Genomic DNA, 16,206 nt, shown 5'->3' with positions numbered 1-16,206 from the left:
CGGCACAAAGAATGTTGCTGTAAACTAGATGATATAGCGCTAGCCAAGCAAGGAGTGAAGTTGGGTTGCCTTTGCCAGTGAAAACCATTCTCTTGGAGAAGGTTGCTTTGTCAGAAGTGGGATTTGAACCCACGCCTCCAGGGGAGACTGCGACCTGAACGCAGCGCCTTAGACTGCTCGGCCATCCTGACTGCAAAAAAAAGACTTGCACTTATTGTCGGCGGGCCCAGGGATCATTGGAGTGAATATGTGGGTCTACGTGGTGTTCATGGGTCTTGGCTGTTGTTTAAGTTGTTTAATAACCACAATAATGTCACGTGTACATAAAATCATTTGAAAAATTAAACAGGGGGAAAAAGAGAGCAAAGTGAGGAAAGGTGTGACAGATGATGTCCCACAGCAGTCTAAGCCTATAGCAGCTTGGGCAACATGGGATGTTTCAGGATTACCTGAGCCATCCCTAACTATAAGCTTTATCAAAAAGCATTTGGAAGCAAGAACTCTTCAGATGTAAAACGGCTGCCACAATCTTTAAACTGGACGACACAGTGCCAGAATAGCAATACAACATAGCATAGCCAAGCAAGGAGTGAAGTTTGGTTGCCTTGCCATTGAAAATCATTCTCTTGGAGAAGGTTGCTTTGTCAGAAGTGGGATTTGAACCCACGCCTCAAGGGGGGGAGGAGTGTCGGCGGGCCCAGGGATTTTCGAGTGACTATGTGGGTCTACGTGCTGTTCAAGTGTATTGGCTGTTGTTTAAGAGGACTCCTGAGGCAAACAAATAGTAGGCATAGCATTTGGAAGCAAGAACTCTTCAGATGTAAAACGGCTGCCACAATCTTTAAACTGGACGACACAGTGCCAGAATAGCAATACAACATAGCATAGCCAAGCAAGGAGTGAAGTTGGGTTGCCTTGCCAGTGAAAACCATTCTCTTGGAGAAGGTTGCTTTGTCAGAAGTGGGATTTGAACCCACGCCTCGAGGGGGGGAGGAGTGTCGGCGGGCCCAGGGATCATTTGAGTGAATATGTGGGTCTACGTGCTTTTCATGTGTCTTGGCTGTTGTTTAAGTTGTTTAATAACCACAATAATGTCACGTGTACATAAAATCATTTAAGAAATTAAAAAGGGGGAAAAGGGGAGCAAAGTGAGGAAAGGTGTGACAGATGATGTCCCACAGCAGTCTAAGCCTATAGCAGCTTGGGCAACATGAGATGTTTCAGGATTACCTGAGCCATCCCTAACTATAAGCTTTATCAAAAAGCATTTGGAAGCAAGAACTCTTCAGATGTAAAATGGCCGCAATAATCTTTAAACTAGACGATACAGTGCCAGTTTAGCAATACAACGTAGCATAGTCAAGCAAGGAGTGAACTTGGGTTGCCTTGCCAGTAAAAATCATTCTGTTGGAGAAGTTTGCAATGTCAGAAGTGGAATTTGAACCCCGCCTCCAAGGGAAACTGCGGTCTTAACGCAGCACTTTAAAGGCCAAGCGTCGTTGCCGTGATGGCTCGAGCGAGCGTTGTTGATGACTTCACGCTGTCGTTCCAACCATATATTGTGGCTGGAGTCGATGCGCCAGTCGTTGCAGTCTTTTCAGTCACAGAGGTGTCGCTGCTACGGGAAGGTTACCGCTAACGACTCCACAACGAGGAAAATGGAGAAGAAAACAAGAGCAGAAAGAGTAGCACTGTCATCAATGATCAGCATTCTCACCTCTGCTTACATAATAGCTGATGAGCCTCCAGAATTTGAAATTTCAAGAGGCATGATGATGCCCATCTCACCTCCAAATTCCTGAGCATTCTCACCCATTACTTACATAATAGCTGAGACTGCAGAAGTTGAAATTTCAATAGGTGTGTTATCACCATTATAGTCTGATGTGGTACTTAGAATACTGTTTTGATATTCTCACCCATCTTAGGCCTAAATGTGAATAGCCCCCCTTCAAATAGCCTGATATGAATCCAGTTTGCTTCGGTCAAAAGCCCTGTCCTGTTGTCCTATGATACGGTACCGGGGGTTTGAAAAATCTGCATAAGGGTCCAAAGTAGAATCTATTTACAACTTATCAACACTGCAAAGGGAAAAAAAAAAGTCTAGCTTCTTCTGGAGCAAACATTCTACTTTTTATTGTTTTGATGATGCGGAGTGTCCTACATCTACCACAAGGCAGAATTTCAGGGTGTTGCCACCAAGATTCAAGATTCAAGCGTTTATTGTCATATATACAGTGCATGTTAGAAACACATTCCTGTACAATGAGATTCTTGTTGAGCCCTTTTCACCACTTGCATGCTGCAGATCATGCCTAGTTTCTTCTCAATTGCTTTGCGTGATTCAAAACATTCCTTTAAAAGGCACCTCAAATGGGACACAAAACTCTTATTTCGCTCATTGGCTACGGTAGTCTTTTCAAATGACGACTGTATCTGTCACATCGAAATTCCTCGTTAGTATAATGGTCAGTATCTCCGCCTGTCACGCGGAAGATCGGGGTTCGATTCCCCGACGGGGAGAGCTAGGACTTTTATCACATGCCTCCCACCAAGTATAATCTAATTCACCCACCATCAGCCAAGTTCCCTCTTGCAAACAGTCACCTCCCTTACAAATCACTCAAGACCAGCAGCTCTTACACCAGCCTTCAATACATGCTGTCATCTCATATTCAACTATCTTACACTTGTTTGCTTTTATCAAAGCACTTTGGAAGGCATTTCACTTGGCACCACATGTATTGCCACCACGAGAAGCCTGGCCTGCAGGGACCTCTATCTTCCCCCTAACCTCTCCTTCATAAGACTCTTCCATAAATCTCACTTCCAAGTACCTTGTCCAACAACAGAAGACCTGTTGTTTCATTCTTGTCTTGTCCAAAGCCAACAAGGACTTCCCCCTAACCTCTCCTTCATACCACTCTTCCATAAAGCTCACTTCCAAGTACTTTGTCCAACAACAGAAATCCTGTGGTTTCATTCTTGTCTTGTCCAAAGCCAACAATGACTTTGCAATGACCTTGCCAGTAAAAATAATTCTGGTAGAGAAGTTTGCAATGTCAGAAGTGGAATTTGAACCCCGCCTCCAAGGGAAATTGCGGTCTTAACGCAGCACTTTAAAGGCCAAGCGTCGTTGCCGTGATGGCTCGAGCGAGCGTTGTTGATGACTTCACGCTGTCGTTCCGACCATATATTGTGGCTGGAGTCGATGCGCCAGTCGTTGCAGTCTTTTCAGTCACAGAGGTGTCGCTGCTAATGGAAGGTTACCGCTAACGACTCCACAACGAGGAAAATGGAGAAGAAAACAAGAGCAGGAAGAGTAGCACTGTTATCAATGATCAGCATTCTCACCTCTGCTTACATAATAGCTGATGAGCCTCCAGAATTTGAAATTTCAAGAGGCATGATGATGCCCATCTCACCTCCAAATTCCTAAGCATTCTCACCCATTACTTACATAATAGCTGATCAGCCTCCAGAAGTTGAAATTTCAATAGGCATGATGATGCCCATCTCACCTCCAAATTGCTGAGCATTCTCACCCATTACTTACATAATAGCTGAGACTGCAGAAGTTGAAATTTCAATAGGTGTGTTATCACCATTATAGTCTGATGTGGTACTTAGAATACTGTTTTGATATTCTCACCCATCTTAGGCCTAAATGTGAATAGCCCCCCTTCAAATAGCCTGATATGAATCCAGTTTGCTTCGGTCAAAAGCCCTGTCCTGTTGTCCTATGATACGGTACCGGGGGTTTGAAAAATCTGCATAAGGGTCCAAAGTAGAATCTATTTACAACTTATCAACACTGCAAAGGGAAAAAAAAAGTCTAGCTTCTTCTGGAGCAAACATTCTACTTTTTATTGTTTTGATGATGCGGAGTGTCCTACATCTACCACAAGGCAGAATTTCTGGGTGTTGCCACCAAGATTCAAGATTCAAGCGTTTATTGTCATATATACAGTGCATGTTAGAAACACATTCCTGTACAATGAGATTCTTGTTGAGCCCTTTTCACCACTTGCATGCTGCAGATCATGCCTAGTTTCTTCTCAATTGCTTTGCGTGATTCAAAACATTCCTTTAAAAGGCACCTAAAATGGGACACAAAACTCTTATTTCGCTCATTGGCTACGGTAGTCTTTTCAAATGACGACTGTATCTGTCACATCGAAATTCCTCGTTAGTATAATGGTCAGTATCTCCGCCTGTCACGCGGAAGATCGGGGTTCGATTCCCCGACGGGGAGAGCTAGGACTTTTATCACATGCCTCCCACCAGGTATAATCTAATTCACCCACCATCAGCCAACTTCCCTCTTGCAAACAGTCACCTCCCTTACAAATCACTCAAGACCAGCAGCTCTTACACCAGCCTTCAATACATGCTGTCATCTCATATTCAACTATCTTACACTTGTTTGCTTTTATCAAAGCACTTTGGAAGGCATTTCACTTGGCACCACATGTATTGCCACCACGAGAAGCCTGGCCTGCAGGGACCTCTATCTTCCCCCTAACCTCTCCTTCATAAGACTCTTCCATAAATCTCACTTCCAAGTACCTTGTCCAACAACAGAAGACCTGTTGTTTCATTCTTGTCTTGTCCAAAGCCAACAAGGACTTCCCCCTAACCTCTCCTTCATACCACTCTTCCATAAAGCTCACTTCCAAGTACTTTGTCCAACAACAGAAATCCTGTGGTTTCATTCTTGTCTTGTCCAAAGCCAACAATGACTTTGCATACCAGGGACGATCTGTCGAGGTCTTTTGTCACGACCAGTGTTTTGTTTTCAGACGATTTTTCCACAAAAATGACTGAAAAACAGGAGGTTTTACGGTGGTGTTTAGTACATGCCAAAATGTTAATATGTAACAATAACTTGAGTTGTGGACAAAGGATTCTCATGCACAAAGCCCCTTCCCTGCGATTCAGAGCTGTCATAAGACTTCAGAGTAACATGACGGCACAAAGAATGTTGCTGTAAACTAGATGATATAGCGCTAGCCAAGCAAGGAGTGAAGTTGGGTTGCCTTTGCCAGTGAAAACCATTCTCTTGGAGAAGGTTGCTTGGTCAGAAGTGGGATTTGAACCCACGCCTCCAGGGGAGACTGCGACCTGAACGCAGCGCCTTAGACCGCTCGGCCATCCTGACCGCAAAAAAAAGATTTGCACTTATTGTCGGCGGGCCCAGGGATCATTCGAGTGAATATGTGGGTCTACGTGGTGTTCATGTGTCTTGGCTGTTGTTTAAGTTGTTTAATAACCACAATAATGTCACGTGTACATAAAATCATTTGAAAAATTAAACAGGGGGAAAAAGAGAGCAAAGTGAGGAAAGGTGTGACAGATGAGGTCCCCCAGCAGTCTAAGCCTATAGCAGCTTGGGCAACATGGGATGTTTCAGGATTACCTGAGCCATCCCTAACTATAAGCTTTATCAAAAAGCATTTGGAAGCAAGAACTCTTCAGATGTAAAATGGCCGCAATAATCTTTAAACTAGACGATACAGTGCCAGTTTAGCAATACAACGTAGCATAGCCAAGCAAGGAGTGAAGTTGGGTTGCCTTGCCAGTGAAAACCATTCTCTTGGAGAAGGTTGCTTTGTCAGAAGTGGGATTTGAACCCACGCCTCCAGGGGAGGGAGGAGTGTTGGCGGGCCCAGGGATCATTCGAGTGAATATGTGGGTCTACGTGCTGTTCATGTGTCTTGGCTGTTGTTTAAGTTGTTTAATAACCACAATAATGTCACGTGTACATAAAATCATTTGAAAAATTAAACAGGGGGAAAAAGAGAGCAAAGTGAGGAAAGGTGTGACAGATGAGGTCCCCCAGCAGTCTAAGCCTATAGCAGCTTGGGCAACATGGGATGTTTCAGGATTACCTGAGCCATCCCTAACTATAAGCTTTATCAAAAAGCATTTGGAAGCAAGAACTCTTCAGATGTAAAATGGCCGCAATAATCTTTAAACTAGACGATACAGTGCCAGTTTAGCAATACAACGTAGCATAGCCAAGCAAGGAGTGAAGTTGGGTTGCCTTGCCAGTGAAAACCATTCTCTTGGAGAAGGTTGCTTTGTCAGAAGTGGGATTTGAACCCACGCCTCCAGGGGAGGGAGGAGTGTTGGCGGGCCCAGGGATCATTCGAGTGAATATGTGGGTCTACGTGCTGTTCATGTGTCTTGGCTGTTGTTTAAGTTGTTTAATAACCACAATAATGTCACGTGTACATAAAATCATTTAAGAAATTAAACAGGGGGAAAAAGAGAGCAAAGTGAGGAAAGGTGTGACAAATGATGTCCCACAGCAGTCTAAGCCTATAGCAGCTTGGGCAACATGGGATGTTTCAGGATTACCTGGGCCATCCCTAACTATAAGCTTTATCAAAAAGCATTTGGAAGCAAGAACTCTTCAGATGTAAAACGGCTGCAACAATCTTTAAACTGGACGACACAGTGCCAGAATAGCAATACAACATAGCATAGCCAAGCAAGGAGTGAAGTTTGGTTGCCTTGCCATTGAAAATCATTCTCTTGGAGAAGGTTGCTTTGTCAGAAGTGGGATTTGAACCCACGCCTCAAGGGGGGGGAGGAGTGTCGGCGGGCCCAGGGATTTTCGAGTGACTATGTGGGTCTACGTGTTGTTCAAGTGTATTGGCTGTTGTTTAAGAGGACTCCTGAGGCAAACAAATAGTAGGCATAGCATTTGGAAGCAAGAACTCTTCAGATGTAAAACGGCTGCAACAATCTTTAAACTGGACGACACAGTGCCAGAATAGCAATACAACATAGCATAGCCAAGCAAGGAGTGAAGTTGGGTTGCCTTGCCAGTGAAAACCATTCTCTTGGAGAAGGTTGCTTTGTCAGAAGTGGGATTTGAACCCACGCCTCGAGGGGGGGAGGAGTGTCGGCGGGCCCAGGGATCATTTGAGTGACTATGTGGGTCTACGTGCTGTTCATGTGTCTTGGCTGTTGTTTAAGTTGTTTAATAACCACAATAATGTCACGTGTACATAAAATCATTTGAAAAATTAAACAGGGGGAAAAAGAGAGCAAAGTGAGGAAAGGTGTGACAGATGAGGTCCCCCAGCAGTCTAAGCCTATAGCAGCTTGGGCAACATGGGATGTTTCAGGATTACCTGAGCCATCCCTAACTATAAGCTTTATCAAAAAGCATTTGGAAGCAAGAACTCTTCAGATGTAAAATGGCCGCAATAATCTTTAAACTAGACGATACAGTGCCAGTTTAGCAATACAACGTAGCATAGCCAAGCAAGGAGTGAAGTTGGGTTGCCTTGCCAGTGAAAACCATTCTCTTGGAGAAGGTTGCTTTGTCAGAAGTGGGATTTGAACCCACGCCTCCAGGGGAGGGAGGAGTGTTGGCGGGCCCAGGGATCATTCGAGTGAATATGTGGGTCTACGTGCTGTTCATGTGTCTTGGCTGTTGTTTAAGTTGTTTAATAACCACAATAATGTCACGTGTACATAAAATCATTTAAGAAATTAAAAAGGGGGAAAAGGAGAGCAAAGTGAGGAAAGGTGTGACAGATGATGTCCCACAGCAGTCTAAGCCTATAGCAGCTTGGGCAACATGGGATGTTTCAGGATTACCTGAGCCATCCCTAACTATAAGCTTTATCAAAAAGCATTTGGAAGCAAGAACTCTTCAGATGTAAAACGGCTGCAACAATCTTTAAACTGGACGACACAGTGCCAGAATAGCAATACAACATAGCATAGCCAAGCAAGGAGTGAAGTTTGGTTGCCTTGCCAGTGAAAATCATTCTCTTGGAGAAGGTTGCTTTGTCAGAAGTGGGATTTGAACCCACGCCTCAAGGGGGGGGAGGAGTGTCGGCGGGCCCAGGGATTTTCGAGTGACTATGTGGGTCTACGTGTTGTTCAAGTGTATTGGCTGTTGTTTAAGAGGACTCCTGAGGCAAACAAATAGTAGGCATAGCATTTGGAAGCAAGAACTCTTCAGATGTAAAACGGCTGCAACAATCTTTAAACTGGACGACACAGTGCCAGAATAGCAATACAACATAGCATAGCCAAGCAAGGAGTGAAGTTGGGTTGCCTTGCCAGTGAAAACCATTCTCTTGGAGAAGGTTGCTTTGTCAGAAGTGGGATTTGAACCCACGCCTCTTGGGGGGGAGGAGTGTCAGGGGGCCCAGGGATCATTCGAGTGACTATGTGGGTCTACGTGCTGTTCATGTGTCTTGGCTGTTGTTTAAGTTGTTTAATAACCCCAATAATGTCACGTGTACATAAAATCATTTGAGAAATTAAACAGGGGGAAAAAGAGAGCAAAGTGAGGAAAGGTGTGACAGATGAGGTCCCCCAGCAGTCTAAGCCTATAGCAGCTTGGGCAACATGGGATGTTTCAGGATTACCTGAGCCATCCCTAACTATAAGCTTTATCAAAAAGCATTTGGAAGCAAGAACTCTTCAGATGTAAAACGGCCGCAATAATCTTTAAACTGGACGATACAGTGCCAGTTTAGCAATACAACGTAGCATAGCCAAGCAAGGAGTGAACTTGGGTTGCCTTGCCAGTGAAAATCATTCTGTTGGAGAAGTTTGCATTGTCAGAAGTGGAATTTGAACCCCGCCTCCAAGGGAAACTGCGGTCTTAACGCAGCACTTTAAAGGCCAAGCGCCGTTGCCGTGATGGCTCGAGCGAGCGTTGTTGATGACTTCACGCGGTCGTCCCGACCATATATTGTGGCTGGAGTCAATGCGACAGTCGTTGCAGTCTTTTCAGTCACAGAGGTGTCGCTGCTACGGGAAGGTTACCGCTAATAACTCCACAACGAGTAAAATGGAGAAGAAAACAATGCCCCCGTCAAGAGCAGGAAGAGTAGCACTGTCATCAATGATCAGCATTCTCACCTCTGCTTACATAATAGCTGATGAGCCTAAAGAATTTGGAATTTCAAGAGGCATGATGATGCCCATCTCACCTCCAAATTCCTAAGCATTCTCACCTCTACTTATATAATAGCTGATCAGCCTCCAGAAGTTGAAATTTCAATAGGCATGATGATGCCCATCTCACCTCCAAATTCCTGAGCATTCTCACCTATTACTTACATAATAGCTGAGACTGCAGAAGTTGAAATTTCAATAGGTGTCTTATCACCATTATAGTCTGATGTAATACTTAGAATACTGTTTTGATATTCTCACCCATCTTAGGCCTAAATGTGAATAGCCCCCCTTCAAATAGCCTGATATGAATCCAGCAGCAATACAACGTAGCATAGCCAAGCAAGGAGTGAACTTGGGTTGCCTTGCCAGTAAAAATAATTCTGGTAGAGAAGTTTGCAATGTCAGAAGTGGAATTTGAACCCCGCCTCCAAGGGAAACTGCGGTCTTAACGCAGCACTTTAAAGGCCAAGCGTCGTTGCCGTGATGGCTCGAGCGAGCGTTGTTGATGACTTCAGGCTGTCGTTCCGACCATATATTGTGGCTGGAGTCGATGCGCCAGTCGTTGCAGTCTTTTCAGTCACAGAGGTGTCGCTGCTACGGGAAGGTTACCGCTAACGACTCCACAACGAGGAAAATGGAGAAGAAAACAAGAGCAGGAAGAGTAGCACTGTTATCAATGATCAGCATTCTCACCTCTGCTTACATAATAGCTGATGAGCCTCCAGAATTTGAAATTTCAAGAGGCATGATGATGCCCATCTCACCTCCAAATTCCTAAGCATTCTCACCCATTACTTACATAATAGCTGATCAGCCTCCAGAAGTTGAAATTTCAATAGGCATGATGATGCCCATCTCACCTCCAAATTGCTGAGCATTCTCACCCATTACTTACATAATAGCTGAGACTGCAGAAGTTGAAATTTCAATAGGTGTGTTATCACCATTATAGTCTGATGTGGTACTTAGAATACTGTTTTGATATTCTCACCCATCTTAGGCCTAAATGTGAATAGCCCCCCTTCAAATAGCCTGATATGAATCCAGTTTGCTTCGGTCAAAAGCCCTGTCCTGTTGTCCTATGATACGGTACCGGGGGTTTGAAAAATCTGCATAAGGGTCCAAAGTAGAATCTATTTACAACTTATCAACACTGCAAAGGGAAAAAAAAAAGTCTAGCTTCTTCTGGAGCAAACATTCTACTTTTTATGCTGCAGATCATGCCTAGTTTCTTCTCAATTGCTTTGCGTGATTCAAAACATTCCTTTAAAAGGCACCTCAAATGGGACACAAAACTCTTATTTCGCTCATTGGCTACGGTAGTCTTTTCAAATGACGACTGTATCTGTCACATCGAAATTCCTCGTTAGTATAATGGTCAGTATCTCCGCCTGTCACGCGGAAGATCGGGGTTCGATTCCCCGACGGGGAGAGCTAGGACTTTTATCACATGCCTCCCACCAAGTATAATCTAATTCACCCACCATCAGCCAAGTTCCCTCTTGCAAACAGTCACCTCCCTTACAAATCACTCAAGACCAGCAGCTCTTACACCAGCCTTCAATACATGCTGTCATCTCATATTCAACTATCTTACACTTGTTTGCTTTTATCAAAGCACTTTGGAAGGCATTTCACTTGGCACCAAATGTATTGCCACCACGAGAAGCCTGGCCTGCAGGGACTATCTTCCCCCTAACCTCTCCTTCATACCACTCTTCCATAAAGCTCACTTCCAAGTACCTTGTCCAACAACAGAAAACTGGTTGTTTCATTCTTGTCTTGTCCAAAGCCAACAAGGACTTCCCCCTAACCTCTCCTTCATACCACTCTTCCATAAAGCTCACTTCCAAGTACTTTGTCAAACAACAGAAATCCTGTGGTTTCATTCTTGTCTTGTCCAAAGCCAACAATGACTTTGCATACCAGGGACGATCTGTCGAGGTCTTTTGTCACGACCAGTGTTTTGTTTTCAGACGATTTTTCCACAAAAATGACTGAAAAACAGGAGGTTTTACGGTGGTGTTGAGTACATGCCAAAATGTTAATATGTAACAATAACTTGAGTTGTGGACAAAGGATTCTCATGCACAAAGCCCCTTCCCTGCGATTCAGAGCGGTCATAAGACTTCAGAGTAACATGACGGCACAAAGAATGTTGCTGTAAACTAGATGATATAGCGCTAGCCAAGCATGGAGTAAATGTGGTTTGCCTTGCCAGTGAAAACCATTCTGCAGGAGAAGTGTGAAATGTCAGAAGTGGGATTTGAACCCACGCCTCCAGGGGAGACTGCGACCTTAACGCAGCGCCTTAGACCGCTCAGCCATCCTGACCATGAAAGGAATTCTTGCACAATAGTGTCGGCGGGCCCAGGGATCATTCGAGTGAATATGTGGATCTGCATGGTGTTCAAGTGTATTGGCTGTTGTTTAAGAGGACTCCTGAGGCAAACAAATAGTAGGCATAGCATTTGGAAGCAAGAACTCTTCAGATGTAAAACGGCTGCAACAATCTTTAAACTGGACGACACAGTGCCAGAATAGCAATACAACATAGCATAGCCAAGCAAGGAGTGAAGATGGGTTGCCTTGCCAGTGAAAACCATTCTCTTGGAGAAGGTTGCTTTGTCAGAAGTGGGATTTGAACCCACGCCTCCAGGGGAGGGAGGAGTGTTGGCGGGCCCAGGGATCATTCGAGTGAATATGTGGGTCTACGTGCTGTTCATGTGTCTTGGCTGTTGTTTAAGTTGTTTAATAACCACAATAATGTCACGTGTACATAAAATCATTTGAAAAATTAAACAGGGGGAAAAAGAGAGCAAAGTGAGGAAAGGTGTGACAGATGAGGTCCCCCAGCAGTCTAAGCCTATAGCAGCTTGGGCAACATGGGATGTTTCAGGATTACCTGAGCCATCCCTAACTATAAGCTTTATCAAAAAGCATTTGGAAGCAAGAACTCTTCAGATGTAAAATGGCCGCAATAATCTTTAAACTAGACGATACAGTGCCAGTTTAGCAATACAACGTAGCATAGCCAAGCAAGGAGTGAAGTTGGGTTGCCTTGCCAGTGAAAACCATTCTCTTGGAGAAGGTTGCTTTGTCAGAAGTGGGATTTGAACCCACGCCTCCAGGGGAGGGAGGAGTGTTGGCGGGCCCAGGGATCATTCGAGTGAATATGTGGGTCTACGTGCTGTTCATGTGTCTTGGCTGTTGTTTAAGTTGTTTAATAACCACAATAATGTCACGTGTACATAAAATCATTTAAGAAATTAAAAAGGGGGAAAAGGAGAGCAAAGTGAGGAAAGGTGTGACAGATGATGTCCCACAGCAGTCTAAGCCTATAGCAGCTTGGGCAACATGGGATGTTTCAGGATTACCTGAGCCATCCCTAACTATAAGCTTTATCAAAAAGCATTTGGAAGCAAGAACTCTTCAGATGTAAAACGGCTGCAACAATCTTTAAACTGGACGACACAGTGCCAGAATAGCAATACAACATAGCATAGCCAAGCAAGGAGTGAAGTTTGGTTGCCTTGCCATTGAAAATCATTCTCTTGGAGAAGGTTGCTTTGTCAGAAGTGGGATTTGAACCCACGCCTCAAGGGGGGGGAGGAGTGTCGGCGGGCCCAGGGATTTTCGAGTGACTATGTGGGTCTACGTGTTGTTCAAGTGTATTGGCTGTTGTTTAAGAGGACTCCTGAGGCAAACAAATAGTAGGCATAGCATTTGGAAGCAAGAACTCTTCAGATGTAAAACGGCTGCAACAATCTTTAAACTGGACGACACAGTGCCAGAATAGCAATACAACATAGCATAGCCAAGCAAGGAGTGAAGTTGGGTTGCCTTGCCAGTGAAAACCATTCTCTTGGAGAAGGTTGCTTTGTCAGAAGTGGGATTTGAACCCACGCCTCGAGGGGGGGAGGAGTGTCGGCGGGCCCAGGGATCATTCGAGTGACTATGTGGGTCTACGTGCTGTTCATGTGTCTTGGCTGTTGTTTAAGTTGTTTAATAACCCCAATAATGTCACGTGTACATAAAATCATTTGAGAAATTAAACAGGGGGAAAAAGAGAGCAAAGTGAGGAAAGGTGTGACAGATGAGGTCCCCCAGCAGTCTAAGCCTATAGCAGCTTGGGCAACATGGGATGTTTCAGGATTACCTGAGCCATCCCTAACTATAAGCTTTATCAAAAAGCATTTGGAAGCAAGAACTCTTCAGATGTAAAACGGCCGCAATAATCTTTAAACTGGACGATACAGTGCCAGTTTAGCAATACAACGTAGCATAGCCAAGCAAGGAGTGAACTTGGGTTGCCTTGCCAGTGAAAATCATTCTGTTGGAGAAGTTTGCATTGTCAGAAGTGGAATTTGAACCCCGCCTCCAAGGGAAACTGCGGTCTTAACGCAGCACTTTAAAGGCCAAGCGCCGTTGCCGTGATGGCTCGAGCGAGCGTTGTTGATGACTTCACGCGGTCGTCCCGACCATATATTGTGGCTGGAGTCAATGCGACAGTCGTTGCAGTCTTTTCAGTCACAGAGGTGTCGCTGCTACGGGAAGGTTACCGCTAATAACTCCAAAACGAGTAAAATGGAGAAGAAAACAATGCCCCCGTCAAGAGCAGGAAGAGTAGCACTGTCATCAATGATCAGCATTCTCACCTCTGCTTACATAATAGCTGATGAGCCTAAAGAATTTGGAATTTCAAGAGGCATGATGATGCCCATCTCACCTCCAAATTCCTAAGCATTCTCACCTCTACTTATATAATAGCTGATCAGCCTCCAGAAGTTGAAATTTCAATAGGCATGATGATGCACATCTCACCTCCAAATTCCTGAGCATTCTCACCTATTACTTACATAATAGCTGAGACTGCAGAAGTTGAAATTTCAATAGGTGTCTTATCACCATTATAGTCTGATGTAATACTTAGAATACTGTTTTGATATTCTCACCCATCTTAGGCCTAAATGTGAATAGCCCCCCTTCAAATAGCCTGATATGAATCCAGCAGCAATACAACGTAGCATAGCCAAGCAAGGAGTGAACTTGGGTTGCCTTGCCAGTAAAAATAATTCTGGTAGAGAAGTTTGCAATGTCAGAAGTGGAATTTGAACCCCGCCTCCAAGGGAAACTGCGGTCTTAACGCAGCACTTTAAAGGCCAAGCGTCGTTGCCGTGATGGCTCGAGCGAGCGTTGTTGATGACTTCAGGCTGTCGTTCCGACCATATATTGTGGCTGGAGTCGATGCGCCAGTCGTTGCAGTCTTTTCAGTCACAGAGGTGTCGCTGCTACGGGAAGGTTACCGCTAACGACTCCACAACGAGGAAAATGGAGAAGAAAACAAGAGCAGGAAGAGTAGCACTGTTATCAATGATCAGCATTCTCACCTCTGCTTACATAATAGCTGATGAGCCTCCAGAATTTGAAATTTCAAGAGGCATGATGATGCCCATCTCACCTCCAAATTCCTAAGCATTCTCCTCCATTACTTACATAATAGCTGATCAGCCTCCAGAAGTTGAAATTTCAATAGGCATGATGATGCCCATCTCACCTCCAAATTGCTGAGCATTCTCACCCATTACTTACATAATAGCTGAGACTGCAGAAGTTGAAATTTCAATAGGTGTGTTATCACCATTATAGTCTGATGTGGTACTTAGAATACTGTTTTGATATTCTCACCCATCTTAGGCCTAAATGTGAATAGCCCCCCTTCAAATAGCCTGATATGAATCCAGTTTGCTTCGGTCAAAAGCCCTGTCCTGTTGTCCTATGATACGGTACCGGGGGTTTGAAAAATCTGCATAAGGGTCCAAAGTAGAATCTATTTACAACTTATCAACACTGCAAAGGGAAAAAAAAAGTCTAGCTTCTTCTGGAGCAAACATTCTACTTTTTATGCTGCAGATCATGCCTAGTTTCTTCTCAATTGCTTTGCGTGATTCAAAACATTCCTTTAAAAGGCACATCAAATGGGACACAAAACTCTTATTTCGCTCATTGGCTACGGTAGTCTTTTCAAATGACGACTGTATCTGTCACATCGAAATTCCTCGTTAGTATAATGGTCAGTATCTCCGCCTGTCACGCGGAAGATCGGGGTTCGATTCCCCGACGGGGAGAGCTAGGACTTTTATCACATGCCTCCCACCAAGTATAATCTAATTCACCCACCATCAGCCAAGTTCCCTCTTGCAAACAGTCACCTCCCTTACAAATCACTCAAGACCAGCAGCTCTTACACCAGCCTTCAATACATGCTGTCATCTCATATTCAACTATCTTACACTTGTTTGCTTTTATCAAAGCACTTTGGAAGGCATTTCACTTGGCACCACATGTATTGCCACCACGAGAAGCCTGGCCTGCAGGGACTATCTTCCCCCTAACCTCTCCTTCATACCACTCTTCCATAAAGCTCACTTCCAAGTACCTTGTCCAACAACAGAAGACCTGTTGTTTCATTCTTGTCTTGTCCAAAGCCAACAAGGACATCCCCCTAACCTCTCCTTCATACCACTCTTCCATAAAGCTCACTTCCAAGTACTTTGTCCAACAACAGAAATCCTGTGGTTTCATTCTTGTTTTGTCCAAAGCCAACAAGGACTTTGCATACCAGGGACGATCTGTCGAGGTCTTTTGTCACGACCATTGTTTTGTTTTCAGACGATTTTTCCACAAAAATGACTGAAAAACAGGAGGTTTTACGGTGGTGTTGAGTACATGCCAAAATGTTAATATGTAACAATAACTTGAGTTGTGGACAAAGGATTCTCATGCACAAAGCCCCTTCCCTGCGATTCAGAGCGGTCCTAAGACATCAGAGTAACATGACGGCACAAAGAATGTTGCTGTAAACTAGATGATATAGCGCTAGCCAAGCAAGGAGTGAAGTTGGGTTGCCTTTGCCAGTGAAAACCATTCTCTTGGAGAAGGTTGCTTTGTCAGAAGTGGGATTTGAACCCACGCCTCCAGGGGAGACTGCGACCTGAACGCAGCGCCTTAGACCGCTCGGCCATCCTGACTGCAAAAAAAAGACTTGCACTTATTGTCGGCGGGCCCAGGGATCATTGGAGTGAATATGTGGGTCTACGTGGTGTTCATGGGTCTTGGCTGTTGTTTAAGTTGTTTAATAACCACAATAATGTCACGTGTACATAAAATCATTTGAAAAATTAAACAGGGGGAAAAAGAGAGCAAAGTGAGGAAAGGTGTGACAGATGATGTCCCACAGCAGTCTAAGCCTATAGCAGCTTGGGCAAC

General features: G+C 44.4%; 7 non-coding genes across 7 annotated transcripts; 4 read left to right on the top strand and 3 right to left on the bottom strand.

Annotated features, from left to right (window-relative positions):
- The first annotated feature begins 2,451 nt into the window (after nt 1-2,451).
- trnad-guc (transfer RNA aspartic acid (anticodon GUC)) lies at nt 2,452-2,523 on the top strand. The gene has a single exon. It is a non-coding gene; the product is annotated as a tRNA-Asp (tRNA).
- Nucleotides 2,524-4,183: 1,660 nt separating this feature from the next.
- Nucleotides 4,184-4,255, top strand: trnad-guc (transfer RNA aspartic acid (anticodon GUC)). Its single transcript has one exon. It is a non-coding gene; the product is annotated as a tRNA-Asp (tRNA).
- An 823-nt stretch (nt 4,256-5,078) lies between these two features.
- Nucleotides 5,079-5,161, bottom strand: trnal-cag (transfer RNA leucine (anticodon CAG)). The gene has a single exon. It is a non-coding gene; the product is annotated as a tRNA-Leu (tRNA).
- A 5,136-nt stretch (nt 5,162-10,297) lies between these two features.
- trnad-guc (transfer RNA aspartic acid (anticodon GUC)) lies at nt 10,298-10,369 on the top strand. The gene has a single exon. It is a non-coding gene; the product is annotated as a tRNA-Asp (tRNA).
- An 819-nt stretch (nt 10,370-11,188) lies between these two features.
- Nucleotides 11,189-11,271, bottom strand: trnal-aag (transfer RNA leucine (anticodon AAG)). The gene has a single exon. It is a non-coding gene; the product is annotated as a tRNA-Leu (tRNA).
- Nucleotides 11,272-14,993: 3,722 nt separating this feature from the next.
- On the top strand, nt 14,994-15,065 carry trnad-guc (transfer RNA aspartic acid (anticodon GUC)). The gene has a single exon. It is a non-coding gene; the product is annotated as a tRNA-Asp (tRNA).
- An 820-nt stretch (nt 15,066-15,885) lies between these two features.
- Nucleotides 15,886-15,968, bottom strand: trnal-cag (transfer RNA leucine (anticodon CAG)). The gene has a single exon. It is a non-coding gene; the product is annotated as a tRNA-Leu (tRNA).
- Between the last annotated feature and the right edge of the window lie 238 nt (nt 15,969-16,206).

The sequence above is a fragment of the Leuresthes tenuis genome, unplaced genomic scaffold (assembly GCF_036924035.1).
Source record: "Leuresthes tenuis unplaced genomic scaffold, fLeuTen1.0.hap1 SCAF_3, whole genome shotgun sequence".
In the NCBI taxonomy this organism is placed as follows: domain Eukaryota; kingdom Metazoa; phylum Chordata; class Actinopteri; order Atheriniformes; family Atherinopsidae; genus Leuresthes; species Leuresthes tenuis.
This window is presented reverse-complemented; position numbering and strand designations above follow the sequence as displayed.